This window comes from Corythoichthys intestinalis, chromosome 9 (assembly GCF_030265065.1).
Source record: "Corythoichthys intestinalis isolate RoL2023-P3 chromosome 9, ASM3026506v1, whole genome shotgun sequence".
Lineage (NCBI taxonomy): Eukaryota > Metazoa > Chordata > Actinopteri > Syngnathiformes > Syngnathidae > Corythoichthys > Corythoichthys intestinalis.
In genome coordinates, this window is record NC_080403.1 from 51,379,995 (window position 1) to 51,392,547 (window position 12,553).

Below are 12,553 nucleotides of genomic sequence, written 5' to 3' on the forward strand. Positions count from 1 at the left end.
CAAACATGATGAGGAATTATTACCTAATTTGGCAAACTGCTGCCTCCCCCTAAAATAACTTTTTACCCATTCAAGCAATATTCCTCTAATGCCATATCGTTGGAGTTTATTAAATAATATCTCATGATTAATTGTATCAAATGCCTTCTTCAGGTCTATAAATACTCCATCAGCATATTTCTTGTGGTCTATAGCATTTGTTATTGATTCTATTGCTTCTATTATTGCCAGAGTTGTAGACCTGTTTGACCTAAACCCATACTGATTTTCAGCAAGGATGTTGTGTTCTTCTAGGAATGAGTCTAGTCTATTGTTGAAAAGTTTTTCAAATATTTTTGAAAATTGAGGTAATAGAGATATAGGTCTATAATTCGTAAAGGAATGCTTGTTCCCAGTTTTGAATATTGGTATTACCTTGGCTATCTTCATTTTATTTGGAAACTTACCAGTCTGATACGACAAATTACATATGTATGTTAATGGATTAATGTATTGTATGTATGTTAATGCATTTTGGCAATGCATTAAGAAAAAAATGAATAAAACTCAGACGAATATATACATACTGTATTTGTTTATTATGACAATAAATCCTCAAGATGGCATTTACATTATTAACATTCTTTCTGTGAGAGGGATCCACGGATAGAAAGACTTGTAATTCTAAAAGGATAAATGTGACGTTGTATATTGTGACTAAATATTGCCATCTAGTGTATTTGTTGAGCTTTCAGTAAATGATACTGCAGCCATTTAACTTCTGCCCAAATGCATGATGGGAAGTTCAACCATGACTGTGCGTAGGGGCACCAATTGATACATCTTCTCTGCGTTGGGAAAGAACATAGGGTGTTAAGAAAATGATCAGCTACTACCTCTCTTCCCCACATTGCCTCCCACGTTATTTTTAATTTCTGAGAGAGGTGTTGTAAGGCTTTATCCACATAAAAAAATGGCTTCAAAGGCTGTCAAAATTCTCTCTACTCGTTATACGCTGCCTTTTAGCGTTATCTATATGTAACACGGCGTCTTTATAGATTGAACGCGACAATGCGTGAGTGGGTCGTGCAGCGCATGCGTTAATTATTTAACGTGATTAATTTAAAAAAATTAATTACCGCCGTTAACGCAATAAATTTGATAGCCCTACTTTAAGCCAAAACTACTCTGGATGACTGTAAGACATTTTGTCTGTAACGTTAAATACAATTAGAAAACGATAAAATAAAATAAAAATTTAAAAAAGGCATTTCCGATATTTTTTTGCCGATTCCGATACTTTGAAAATGACGTGATCGGACATCTTTACAGAAAATAATTACAGTACATCCGAAACAAATGATTACAACAATATATTTGCGAGAAAAAGCATGTTATTTTGCCTCATTCAAATCTTAATATCTGAACATTTAAGTATGTAAACTAAAGTGTAATCACATTCGTAAATGAATGGCTTCTGGTTTTTGAAATGTAAATAAACCAGTCTATTGTGATAAAACAACAAAATTGCAATAACTGCATTAACCATCAAAGTGAAGTCTAACTGTAACTAGTCTTGAAACAAATCTGAATAAGAAAAACATTGCAATAAAAATAATGCCAACTGGTTAAAATTTGCGAGTAGCTGAGATCTGTCATGACAGAACATCGCTTCAATGATATCTGGCGCCATCTAGCGTCGTGAATGGGGAGAGTAGCTGAGATCTGTCATGACAGGACATCGCTTCAATGATATCTGGCGCCATCTAGCGTTGTGAATGGGTATGATGTCTAGACCGCGAATGTAAGACGGCCCCCTCTTTTTCAGTCTTATTTCAATGCAAAAATCACCGTCTTATATTTGGGCCAATACGGTACTTTGCAAAACTAAATACTAAGCTTGAGAACGATAAACCAATATGACCGGATATCCGATTTTACAGGTGAGAGATACAGATGTATCGATAGTAAAGTTACCATTCGACAGTAATTAGCCATTAAATATTCAATGAACCGATAGTAGAGATAGATTTCGGCTATCGCGAACACAAGAATCGGCTTCTAATGCCTTCAATGCTTTGCTTAATATGATAATAATTTAGCTTTTACTTCACATGCTGCGCTTGTGTCATTCACCACACAGCGCACTTAGCGCGAGACCGCACGCATGATATAATATGGACAAGCACTACTCACAGTCGTGGTTGCCTCAACTTCCCATGCATTTCGGCAGAACCGCTACTAGTCGCCGTCATTACCCGATCGTCACGGGCGTGTCATAACAACGCGAGAGCTAACGAAACCACTGTAACGCACTCTCTGTAGCATTTTCTTCACAGCCCAAAACGAAACTAGTAGTGGCAACGAAGCAACATGCTAAAACATTGGACAGTGTGATCACCGACGCCAGCGACGTGCAGCGATTGATTTTCAACGCACCCAGGAAAACAAAAGTCGGACTTTGAAGTGATGAAGGCAGCCAGATCTGTTCGCATGGGACAGAGCTTGTGTGAAGTGTGGAGCGGTACAGACATCGTGAGTTTTTGACCCTGAAAAATAACCCACTACAATGGTGGAAAGGGCGGCATATTGTTTCCAAGAAACGCAGTCTACTTAAACATGAACATGTGGATTAGTTGATCTTCCTCAAGAAAAATCTGCCCTTCAATAAAGATATGGACAGTGATGAGGAATAAAAAATGAGGAAGCGCAAGCATAAGTGAATGACTGTGCTGTGTATTAGGTTAAAGTAATGATTAATTCAATTCAATTCAATTTTATTTGTATAGCCCTCAATCACAACAGAAGTCTCAAAGGGCTTTACAGAGGCAATATGATACACAATTAGAAATGAAGCAACAAAGATGAATAGATACAGTTCAAGTCCTGGGTATCCCCTATCCTTAAGACCCTCCATGCCGGCAAGGAAAAACTCCAAAAACTCCAGAGTCAATTGGGAGAAAAATGAGAAACCTTGGGGAGTACCACAGTCAGGAGAGATCCACTCCCAGGACGGATAGACAGGAACCCCAGAACTGCTAATGGGAATTAGCAAGCGAAGTTATAGGCCGTAAAAATACAGTGGAGTAAAGGAGCAAGAAGAGGTCCCTCTAGTCAGATGAGAGGGGGGTAGCAGCGAGGACGTCTATCCAGCCAGGGGTCCGGACAGTCAGGAGGCTGCAGCTGAAAAATAGCCCCTCCCCAGAGGGGAGGGGGGAAAGGGGACACCGGGTGACTAGTGATGAAGAGACTAGACAACTAGATATTAACATTGGAAAATAGAAATAAAGTAAGACAAGTGGTAGGTAGAGTAAGAAAAGGAGATAGAACTCAGCGGCTGTACTGCCCCCAGCATTATAGCTTCTAGTGCAGCTTAGACTAAACTGTGAGTCTACTCCGACTTCAACTAGCCTAACCATAAGCTTTGTCCAATAGGAACGTTTTTAATCTAATCTTAAATGTGCAGACTGTCTCGGCTTCTTTAATACTAGCTGGAAGCTGATTCCATAAAACAGGGGCTTGGTGGCTAAAGGCTCTAGCTCCGACAGTACTTTTATAAACCCTGGGAACTACCAGTAGACCTGCATTCTGAGATCGGAGTGTTCTGTTGGGGCGGTATGGAACCAGAGCATCGGTGAGATAAGGTGGCCCCAACCCATTAATGGTCTTAAATGTAAGAAGGAGTATTTTAAATTTAATTCTAAACTCGACTGGAAGCCAGTGAAGTGCCTGGAGCACAGGGGTGATGTGCTCTCTTCTATTGGTTCCTGTTAAAAGTCTTGCTGCTGCGTTTTGGACTAGCTGAAGACCTTTTAGAGAGCTTTTAGGACAAGCTGCAAGTAGGGAGTTACAGTAATCCAATCTGGATGTAACGAACGCGTGAATTAATTTTTCTGCATCGCTTTTAGATAAAATACTTCTAATTTTGGCGATGTTGCGCAGGTGAAAGAAAGCCGTTCTACAGGTTTGTTTAATGTGTGCTTTAAACGATAAGTCAGGGTCAAATAAAACTCCAAGGTTTTTAACTGTGGCACTGGAGGCTACACTTACATTGTCCAGAGTGACTACCTGGGCAGCTAAAGAGTCTCTAACACTTTTCGGGCCTATTATAAAGACTTCTGTCTTTTCAGGGTTAAGTAGAAGATAGTTAGTGCTCATCCAGGTATTTATATATCGGACGCAGGCGCTTAGTTTTTCTACTTGCCTGACCTGCTCAGGTTTAATTGATAAATACAGTTGTGTGTCGTCAGCGTAACAATGAAAGTTAATGCTATGTTTTCTGATGATATTACCTAGAGGAAGCATATACAGTGATACCTCGGCTCACGAACGCTTAAGCTCTCGAACTTTTCGCCTCAAGAACATTAAATTCGCGAGCATATAGTCTCTGCTGGCGAACTAGTTTTCGGCGGACGAACCAAGCCTCGCGGTCGGACAGCGCCACGAGAAGCTGACGCACGCTCACGGCGTCCCAGTTAGTCCCCTCCCTTTCGTTGAGTGCGGACGTGGTTTGTGTTTGATAGACATTTTGGACCATATTGAGTGTACTTTTGCTATTATAGGACCGAAAAAGAGTTACATACAGTCCTTATGGAAGGTGACTCGTGTTACCAATTCGCCCTCGACTGGTAATTGGCGGTGCTTTCAGCTTCCCACCGTCGTGAGAAGTGGACCGGCGAGTCACGTTGGCTCGTTGTCGTCGGTTGTCTTCGGTTCGCCCGATTTCCTCTCCAGAAAGGAGGCGGCGTGCATACAAACACCCAGAGGCGTCGGATGGCTTTTTGTGGGCACTTTTATTAACAACCAAAAGCATGTGGGGGGCACAGCAGTGGAGTCTACGCTAACTGCGCACTTTGCCGGTAACACTCTCCTTCCAAACAGTAACTCCCTCCCTCCTCCTCCCACTCCTCCCACTCCCATACCATCGCAAAGGTAAATAAAACAACTTTATTATACAGTACAGTTTATTTCTTTAATTATAATACAATAGCACACTTATTATACATAAAATAAGGTATATTTTTGTGTAGTTTTAAGGCTTATTTAGTAGAAAATTATGTTTTATGGGGACCTGGGAACGGATTATTCTCATTTTAATGGTTTCTTATGGGAAATAAATGTCCGGAAGACGAACTTTTCGCCTCACGCACACTTTCTGGGAACCAATTATGTTCGTGAGCTGAGGTATCACTGTACAGCGAAAACAAGATGGGCCCGAGGACAGATCCTTGCGGCACACCATAACTAACTCTAGAGTACGATGATGATTGCTGGTTTACATTGACAAACTGGTACCTATTAGATAAATATGATTTAAACCAGCAGAGGGCTGCTCCTCTAATGCCTATGTCACATTCTAATCTCTGCAATAAGATATTATGGTCGATTGTGTCAAAGGCTGCACTCAGGTCCAGCAGAACCAGGATTGAGACTAATCCAACGTCAGCGGCAAGTAACAAGTCATTAGTTACTTTAACTAATGCGGTTTCAGTGCTATGATGAGCTCGAAAGCCAGACTGGAACTGTTCAAATAAACTATTGTCCTGTATGTGCTGACAGAGCTGTTTAATTACCACTCTTTCAAGGACTTTGGAGAGAAATGGTAAGTTAGAAATAGGTCTATAATTGGCCAAAATATCAGGATCAAGAGTAGGTTTTTTCAAGAGCGGTTTAATAACTGCATATTTAAAGGACTGCGGCACGTAGCCAGTAACTAATGAGGTATTTATTATATTTAAGATAGTGTCAATAGTTAGAGGCAGGGTCTCTTTAAAAAGATTATTGACCTGTCTGTCTAAAATGCCATGTTTTTATTCCCCCAGTTATACCAGTCGTAAAGCATAATTTATTATTTATATATGATAACACTAGCAGGTTTAATTGTTTTTTTTCTAGAGCTGCTGCATATAATTAATATTTTTTGTTTATAAGATGTTTACGTTGAAAGTTTGCACTTAAATTACTTACCTCTTGTGTTAAAAACACCAGGAAATACAGTAATTGAATTACTGCACTTTATTGTTGTCTGTCACTGGAGTTTTGTTTTATTATCAATCCCATCCAACAAAATGACGGTCATATAGTAAGCCTTTTTTTTTTTTTTCCCATAAAAAAATAAAACATAACATTGATATGAAATTTAGTTGTTTAATTTTGCTATACTAGAAATGTGGTATTTTTATATGTTTAAAATACTGTACAAACACACACAACAAATATTTACTATCGTATCATTTTCACTCTATCGAACCGTATCGTTCTTACACTGTATCGAATCGTATCGAATCGCTCGGCCTTAAAAATCTATCGTTTTTTTAATCGAATCGTAACCTGTGTATCTAGATACATATCGAATCGGCTTCATGCCAAAGATTCCCAACCCTACTAAATACGGTATCATTTATCCATAAAATAATTCTAAGTAGGCCTGTTGCGATAACAAACTTTAGTAGGCGGGAGCGATGACTACCCGCAGTTGCAACGGCAAAGTTACGTAACGGCCCTCGCATGTAGCGGCTCCAACCGATCGCTGGAACCCTCCAGAATGAAGGGAAAATTCTCACGCTCAGTCATGGACGCACACAGATCAATATTCTCCTACACATCTCGACAGGTGGCTGCACTCGGCTCGAATGTGCACCTGCACTCCTCGCGCCTCTCAGTCCCTGAACACTTAGTACGTGTGACACAAGACTAAAACAGAAAGTAACTATTAGCGGTTACAATGGAAATGAACGCGCAGTGGGAACCTTTTTAACATGTTCTATTCCAAATGCTCTTTGTAGATGACTACAATATTCTACATTCTGCATACATTGTGAGGCAATAACAAAATATTAACGCACAAACTCTATGGACACTAACTTTAATCAGATTACTGGTTTGGAAAAATAAACGCATTAGATTCTTCGTTACTGAAAGAAAGTAATCAGATTAATTTAGTGACAACGCTACTCATAAATTATTGCCGATATGCCATATTACTGTCAATTTTTACAATACATCCTGAAAAATCACTCATTGAAATGCAGTAAATAGTTATTCTTAAATAAAACAAACTCTATTAAAAATAATAAATATTCTAAAAAAACACACACAATGCATAACGAGTCATTTGTAAACTAGCTAAATGCAGAGTATGAAATAGGTGAGAAACCCAAAGCCATTTTTTGTTCTCTACCAATTAAAGCCCATCAAAGTGTTTATTTGATCCAAAATGACTGTCATCTCATCCTGTAAAGTGCGCATGTCAGCAAAGTTGAAGCCAAATTATTTATTGCCAATCATATTTTTGATAATGGGTGTCATTTTAAAGCTATCCTTAGTGTAGAATGTCAAGTATGTGAGATTAACTAAATTTTTATTTACATGTTGATCATTATGTGCAGGGGTGCACATAATTTTTTTGCCCAGGTTCTCAGAGGAGGACCTGGAGATGTGACTTGGTCCTCATTGAGCTTGAGAGCCGACCCGCCTGATGCGATAAATTTATGACAAGCTTTACTTAGAGCCTATTAACTTTAATTAATTATATTAACAATTAATGCTTGATTAACATCAACTGGCACAACAAAATTGCCATTACTTTGAAGTGAAATGTAAAGAAATAAAAAGCACCAATTCAAAATAAAGGGCATTATGTGGCTCCCACATTAACTCCAAGCCTTTTTAAAAGTGGGATGTCCTCCTCATAAGACCTCATTGAACGTGCATGTTTAGCTTTGTAAAATGCGAGCAAAAACACGTTTGTCAGTGCATGTGTAACACCTATGACGTGATTACAGTCAATTAATTATGCAATGGCTAGTACTAGGTTCGACTACTGAAGCAGTATATGCACAAACCAAATAAATGACTCGGACAAATTATGTTGTTGAACTGCCGGCCTATTCTTTATAAACAAAAACACACAATAGACATACAATGACATACAGTTAACAAAGAATTGAAAAAAATATATATATAAATTTCACAAAAGGAAATTTGTTCCCTTATTGAATAAGTCAATTTTTCCTTTAAGTTCTCTTCCTATGTTATAATCAGTTATTTTTGATTATTTGTAGGATCTATTATCAATTATTTCTCCTATCTTATAATCAGTTATTTTTGATTATTTTTAGGATCTATCAACCCGGGTTGTTTTTGTTTTTCAGATTTCTAATTTTCCTTTTTAAATCAATTGATTTCTTCAATATTCAAAATTTCTCATCAAATGGTATAATTTTGTTGATCAACAAAACCTTAAGTCAATAACACTTAGAGCATTAAAGACAGATGCAGAAAAATAAACTTGACAAAAATGGTAAACTCAAAACAATTCAGCAAAAGGCTGAACGGCTCCGATAGATAGGAGTGTCCTTTTTCTGTATCAATGTCTTTTTTTTTCCAGTCTTTCTGCTGTTCCTTGAGATCAGAGGGGGGAAAATCCTCCGCTGGGGCAACAAAAAAAAATATAGTAGATCCTACCAGGTCGAAGGATGTTAAACGGGAATCTCGCGTGCTTCTCGCTCCTGCGTGCGGCACAGTTCGATGGATCTTCTCCGGATTAGCTCGCCATCTTGTTTCTTGGTTGGACTTTCTCTTTCCAACAATTTCTCAATTAGTTCTGGATCAAGCTTTAATAGCCTATCGAATTCACAAAAATACATAAATAAATAAACTAATTCGCACACTAAAGAGATCTAAGTATGTTTTAAAATAAAGTTATCGTCGAGTGAAGTCGACAAAAGTGCAGTGACGCACGTTATAAACCGACAGAGCAGGTGGCTAGGCTAGGCAAAAAGGAGACATTTTGCGACGTCATACGTTCAATTAACCACCATTTCTTGGTTTACAACAATCGTGTGACAAAAATATCATGAATTGACACTTTTAGCATACACTGGCTCAAATAATATGAACTAAAATATTAAACAAATATGATTAAGTAGGATTTCTAACTCACCAAGTCCCTTTCAGCAAGCAGTTTGTCATAGAGATGAACAGTGCTTGTGAGTAGTCCAAAAATACACCTTTCACAGTTAGAAGAAAAGTTTTAGTATCATAGTTTTTATCATATTTTAATCTTTTTAGCAGCAACTCTAAGGGGCTTACCGCTTTCCTTCTTCAATCACGAATGAGCAGTAGCGGTGCAAGTGCGCATTCTACAGGTTAGTGCCAATAGAGATTTTCAAAATAAAAGTGTAGCCGAATTATTTAACTTTTTATTTCTTTTAAATCAAGTAATTGTCAAATAACTTAGTTTGATGATTATATCAGGTTTTTAATATTTTTAAACACGGGTTTTTAAACATTTTTCCATTTTAATGTTTAATAATGTAGTCTTATTTGTCTTATTTGGTTGTCGTTATCAATGGCTCTTAATTTGGTGAGACTATGTTAACCTGGGTTACACCCTCCCCACTAAAATCTATGCAAGTCCCTTTGCATATTGCACAAATTAGACTACCTTTATCTCATGGGCTTCAATAGAAGTGGTTACAGCTTCACTTAAACTCTGGAATAAGGATTGAACTATGCTGACAATAGGGTTGCCAAGTTGCGGATAGGTTAACCTTTGAGGTTTTCGTCTCTCTCGGGACGATCTTCTGAAAACTTGTTCTGTCTCTAGGGCATTGTCAGTGGCATTTTCTTCATTGACATTGTTCAGAGGCTCCACTCCATTTACTTGAAGCTTTGTTGCTTCCTCAGCATGAGTCTTATTTGAGTCTGAACATTCGACTGCTCCATCCAGATGAATGCCTGGATCTCCTTCAGGTTCAAGTAGACTTTCTGTTGATCTTTCCATTTCCAGTAATTTTTCTACATCAGGTGAATTCAAGGTTTCATGTGTGACCTCCAGAGCATCATCATGTAAGGTAGGAAGTAATGATTCTACACCATCGTTCAACTTTGGTTGCTCGTCAGGAAGATCTGCTTGTGGTTTGGGAAGAACTACTTCGTACTCTTCAATTGACTTCGAGATCTCGCGTGGAGGAACTGGAAGATGGAATGAATAATAGTCTTCCTCTTCCTCAGAGTTATACTCTGGTTCAGATTCGTCAGGATTGTGTGTTGGGTGTTGTCGTGTGCATGGCCGTCGTGGCTTCTTCTCTACAAGAGGACTCACTGGAACAGTTGGCAAGAAACCACAGGGTAACAAAAGATCTCTGTGAAGGGTTCTAGTGGGACCGTTGTGATGCTCAGGTTTTACTGTATATACAGGTAAATTTTCCTTCTGACTCACAACTACATGGACTGTAGACTCCCACTTATCAGCCAATTTCTGTTTTCCCCTAATTCGAATATTTCTCACGAGCACACGATCACCAACTGCTAGGACAGATTCGGTTACATGCTTGTCATATCTAGTTTTATTTCGATCAGCAACTTTAGCAGCATTCTTAATAGCCAGTTGGTAACTCTCTTGGAGGTTAGATTTTAGAGTTTTCACATATTGAGAATGGGATTGTTGCTGATGATGATTCAGAGAAACATTGAACATGAGGTCGATTGGTAGTCTAGGCTGCCTACCAAACATTAGCTCATATGGGGTAAATCCTGTACTATCATGTTTGGTGCAGTTATAGGCATGCACGAGTGGCTTTACAAAGTCATGCCAATGTTTCTTGTCTTCATCTTTCAATGTTCCAAGCATGTTTAGTAACGTCCTGTTGAACCTCTCAACAGGGTTTCCCCTGGGATGATAGGGTGAGGTCCTAACTTTTTGTATTCCAGCCATATCACACAATTGTTTGATGGTTCGTGATTCAAAGTCTGTCCCTTGATCACTATGTAACTTCTCTGGGAAACCATAGTGGATAATGAAGTTCTCCCACAGGGCCTTGGCTACGGTTCGGGCTTTTTGGTTCGGAGTCGGGATAGCAACAGCGTACTTTGTGAAGAAGTCAGTGATTACAAGGACATCTTTTGTGTTACTACGGTCTGGCTCAATAGACAAAAAATCAATGCATACAAGTTCAAGAGGTCTGGTGACATGTATATTAACCAAGGGTGCTGCTTTCTCAGGCAGTGTTTTTCGGCAGACACACCTCTGGCAACTTTTTATTTTCTTCTCTATGTCCAAAGCCATTTTCGGCCAGAAGAATCTTGATCTGGCTAAGTCGAGGGTACGATCAAAACCAAGATGACCCATGTCATCATGTATGCTTTTTAGAACCATAGGTCTCAGGCTTTCAGGAAGAATGAGTTGATACTGTGTTTCGCCAAGATTTCTTTTCCGGTACAAAACTCCATTCTGCAGCTCAAGCTTGTTTATTTCACGCAGAAAAATGGAGAGTTGTGGGATTTCTTTCCGTACAGTAGGTGGAGGGGTTTCACCTGTTTCGAGCTGATGAATGATTATATTGATGGCAGGATCATTTCTTTGGCTTTTTCTCAACTCTTCTTCTGAAATGCTTGAACCAACAGGAAGAATGTTACTCTGATCAAAACTGTCTGGAATAGCGTCAGCGGACATGGACAATGAAGTTACTATTGGACTAGTAAGTGCATTGTGGTCCGAGCCAAAATATTGGAAAACGAAGTGTTTTTCACAGACTGCCCTTACAACTTGGTGCGGAATGTGGGTGAAAGGATCTGCACCAGCTAAGTGGTGGTGGACAAACTGGCGGATTCTTTCTTGTTCTTTCAGTGATACACAATCGTTGACTGGCTCAGGATGTGGGCGTCGAGATAAGCCATCTGCGTCAGCATTTTGTTTGCCTGCTCTGTAACGAAGCTGGAACTCGAAAGACGAAAGGCTGGACAACCAGCGATAGCTTGTCGCATCTAACTTAGCTGTGGTCAAAATATAAGTTAGAGGATTGCTATCTGTTATTACAGTGAAAGGACTGCCATACAAGTAATCACAAAACTTTTCTGTTACAGCCCACTTGAGAGCAAGAAATTCGAGTTTGTGAGCAGGGTAACGACTCTCACTGACAGACAGTCCTCTGCTTGCATAGGCAATTGCACGCATCTCTCCATCCTGCTCTTGATAAAGAGCTGCTCCTAGTCCAGTTGTACTGGCATCTGTATGTAATACATACGGCAGCTTGGGGTTGGCAAAACCCAAAACTGGAGCAGAAGTCAGTTTGTGTATTATCATTTCAAATGCTTGCTGGCAACTTTCTGTCCATCTTTGCCCAAATGAAGATTTTGGCTGAAAATATTGGACATCGCTTGATTTGTGGCTATTTGACTTCCTGAGCGGTGGGTATCCAGCTGTAAGATTGGTAAGCGGTTTGACAATTTTAGAGAAGTCTTTGATAAATCGTCTGTAGTAACCTGTGAATCCCAAAAAGGAACGAAGCTCCTTTAAATTCTGGGGACTTGGCCATGTCTTTAAAGCAGCAACTTTTTCAGGATCTGTTTCAACACCGCGCTGGGAAACAATGTGGCCCAAGTATTTTACCGATGTCTGGAAAAATATGCATTTTTCAAGCGAAAGCTTAAGGCCATATTCTTTGAGACGACGAAGCACGTGAAGAAGGCGGGCTTCGTGTTGTTCAAGTGTTTCTGAGAAAACTATAAGGTCATCCAAATAGACAAGGACTTCCTTTAGGTGGATATCACCCATACATTTCTCCATTAG

The 12,553-nt window shown here is 39.3% G+C and overlaps 1 protein-coding gene across 3 annotated transcripts in view; it reads left to right on the forward strand.

The window, feature by feature from the left end:
* The window catches only part of arhgef10la (Rho guanine nucleotide exchange factor (GEF) 10-like a), a 389,757-nt gene that overhangs the window by 87,874 nt on the left and 289,330 nt on the right, over positions 1-12,553 (forward strand). The gene's annotated exons all lie outside the window — the stretch shown is intronic.